Raw genomic sequence first — 3,291 nt, 5'->3', positions numbered from 1 at the left:
GGCTCAAAGGATCCTGTCACCTCAGCATCCGTAGTAGCTGGGGCCACAGGTGCATGCCACCATGCCCGGCTAATTAAAAGTTTTTTTTTTTTTGTAGAGATGGGGTCTCATTATGTTCTGGAGCTGGTCAGACTCCTGACCTCAAGCAATCCTCCCACCTTGGCCTCCTAAACTTTGAGAGGCCAAGGTGGAAGAACTAGCAGACCTAGGAGTTGAGGTTGCAATCGAGCAAAAGATGCGCTACTGCACTCAGCCTGGAGTTTCAGAAACAAGACACTATCTAGAAAAAAACAAATAAAAAACTCAAAACCATCAGGCACAGTATCTCATGCCTGTAATCCCAGCACTTTGGAAGCGAGGGCGAGCCAGATCAGTCAGGAGTTCAAGACCAGCCTGGCCAACATGGTGAAACCCCGTCTCTATTAAAAACACAAAAATTAGCCAGGCATAGTGGCGGGCGTCTGTAATCCCAGCTACTCAGGGGGCTGAGGCACGAGAATCACTTGAACCTGGGAGGCGGAGGATGCAGTGAGCTGAGATTGCGCCATTGCACTGCAGCCTGGGTGATAGGGTGAGACTCCATCTAAAAAAAAAAAACAAAAAACAAAAAACAATACCTCAAAACAAAAGTTAAGTCAGATACTAAGTGCCTGCCAAGAGAAGACTTCAAGAAATGCTCACCACGATTATGATCACATGGCCATCTGCAACCAATGGCGTGTGTGAGCACTGTGTCCTTTCTAGTACCACCTGGGGGCGTTCTCCTCTGTCCCATACTTTCTCTACCCCCTCCCTCCCCGACCCAAAGCTCAAGTCTGAAGGGGGATTTCTTACAGGGAAGCAGTGGTATATACGGTTCCGTGGGAAAATGAGAGCTTCTAGTCTCTCCTTCTCCCTTCTGTGAAACAGGAGAGGAAATCCTCTCTCCCTCTTGGGAACTATTGATGTTTCCTCAGACTCCAGCTGAATCCCCAGTCCCTAGTTCCTCAGAGACCCAGATGAATTAAAGATGTAATTAAATTAGGAATCATTCATTGTTTGATGGCTGGATCTTCTGGCAGGTGGGGTGGTGGAGGAGGGGAGGTGGGACCATCTTCCTGCTGGGCTCAAAGATTCCCTCCCGAGAGGTGTGTGTGGCCCAGGACAGCCCAGGAGCCTGAAAGGGAGCCGGTCCCCACTCCTCCTCCTGCTCAGAAAGACCCTTCCCACAGTCTCAGATGCCACTGTCTTCCTGGACAATCTTATAAGAGGCCTTTTCTCTCTCAGCCTTAGTGTTCTCATCCGCAAAATGGTACCAAGAGTCGGGGGGAAAGATTCCATTAAATTGTCTTTAAGGTTGATTTAGACAGTAAGTTTATTTTTCATTTCTTTTCTTTTTCTTTCTTTCCTTTTTTTTTTTTTTTTTTGAGAGTCTCACTCTGTTGCCCGGGCTGGAGTGCGATGACGTGATCTTGGCTTACTGCAACCTCTGCCTCCCAGGTTCAAGCGATTCACCTGCCTCAGCCACACAAATATCTGGGACTACAGGTGCACACCATCATGCCCAGCTAATTGTTTTTTTTTTTTTTTGAGATGGAGTCTCACTCGCCCAGGGTGGAGTGCAGTGGCGCGATCTCAACTCACTGCAACCTCTGCCTCCCAGGTTCAAGCGATTCTCCTGCCTCAGCCTCCTGAGTAGCTGGGACTGCAGGCACACACCACCACGCCCAGCTAACTTTTGTATTTTTAGTAGAGACAGGGTTTCACCACGTTGGTCAGGCTGGTCTCGAACTCCTAACCTCGTGATCCACACTCCTCGGCCTCTCAGAGTTCTAGGATTAGAGGCCTGAGCCACCGCGCCCGGCCTGCCCAACTAATTTTTATATTTTTAGTAGAGATGGGGTTTTGCCATGTTGGCCAGACTCGTCTTGAACTCCTGACCTCAGATGATCTCCCCACCATGGCCTTGCAAAGTGTTGAGATTACAGGCGTGAGCCACCATGCGCACATCCTCCCAGGCTCAAGTGATCCTCCCGCCTCAGCCTCCTGAGTATCTGGGACCACAGGTGTGTGCCACTATGCTCAGCGATGGGCAGTAAGTTTCTATCTACAAACTTGGACATTTTTTCTTCTGTAATACCTGCGATCCTGTCTTTGCTCGAGGAACCAATTTGTACCCCCATCCTAACCCTAGGATATTCAGCCAAGTATTTTTCTCGTATAGAAGGACAGGTAACTAAGTGAATGGGTATGGCAGGCTCTGTGCTAGCTGCTGGGGGCACTGCGATGAGTTATGGTATTTCCTCCCTTCCAGAAGCTCCCTGTCCAGTTTGGGAGACTGGGGAGCTGGACCTCAAAGGAGAAAGAGGGAGAAAGGAGGGCTCTCCAGGTTGTGGGGAGCAGCATGTGCAGAGGCCTGGAGGCATGAGTCAGTGAGGGATAGGGAAAGTGTAACTGACCTCTGAGGAGGTGCGTGCCAGTGAACGAGGCCCCTGGGTCTGACCAGAGGAAAACAAAATTTTAGAGACTGTCAGAAATGTGATGGAGCTGTCAGGAGAACATGAAACAGCCACGTACCCTGGGAAACGGAAGTCACAGCTCTGTTTGTTCTGTGACAGTGTGAAAACTCACAACCTTTTCATCTAGATGGGTAACAAAAACATGAGAAAACTAGGAGTGCTTTGATTCGGCTTGGCTGAGGACGTTACTCCAAGCCCGCCCAGGCTCTCCCCTCCGGCTTGGATCCGTTTCTGTGTCAATACTCGCCCAGCCTTACACAGCCGGGCACGCGGGCGTCTCCCTCTGCAGTGGTTCCCCGACTTGTCGGCCATCTTCGCTGGTGGTGTTTTCCTTGGTCACTGTGGTTATCTGAAAACGATGTCAAAGCAAACACTGCTCTCTCTCCCTGAAAATCCCTGGCAGGGGCTGCCTTTCTCACCGTCCCTGTCCTTCATCTCCTCCTGTCCCTTCCTTCCTGTCGCAGCCTCTTCCCTCAATCCTACTGAACTCCTTCCTGGGAGAGGTTAGGGCAGGAATCGCCACCTTTCAGGGAGCGGAGAGGCGAAGCGGAATTCAGCACCACGGACAGCAGCGCGATGCGAGGTTGGGGCGAGGTTGGGGCGCGGTTGGCGCAGGAAGGTTATTCTGTAGGTTTTGTAGGTCTGTGACCCGCTGGTTGGGTAGCAAAGGGCCTTGAACGCTGACTCAGGAGGTCGGGGTGCAGGGAGCTGGATCGGGGGTGCTGATGATGTCAGAGGAGCTCCTTGTGGGTCTGGAGATAATTTGCCTATAAAATTCCGTCTCTCTTTTGTT

The sequence above is a fragment of the Papio anubis genome, chromosome 16 (assembly GCF_008728515.1).
Source record: "Papio anubis isolate 15944 chromosome 16, Panubis1.0, whole genome shotgun sequence".
NCBI lineage: Eukaryota > Metazoa > Chordata > Mammalia > Primates > Cercopithecidae > Papio > Papio anubis.
Note: the sequence above shows the minus strand (reverse complement) of the source record.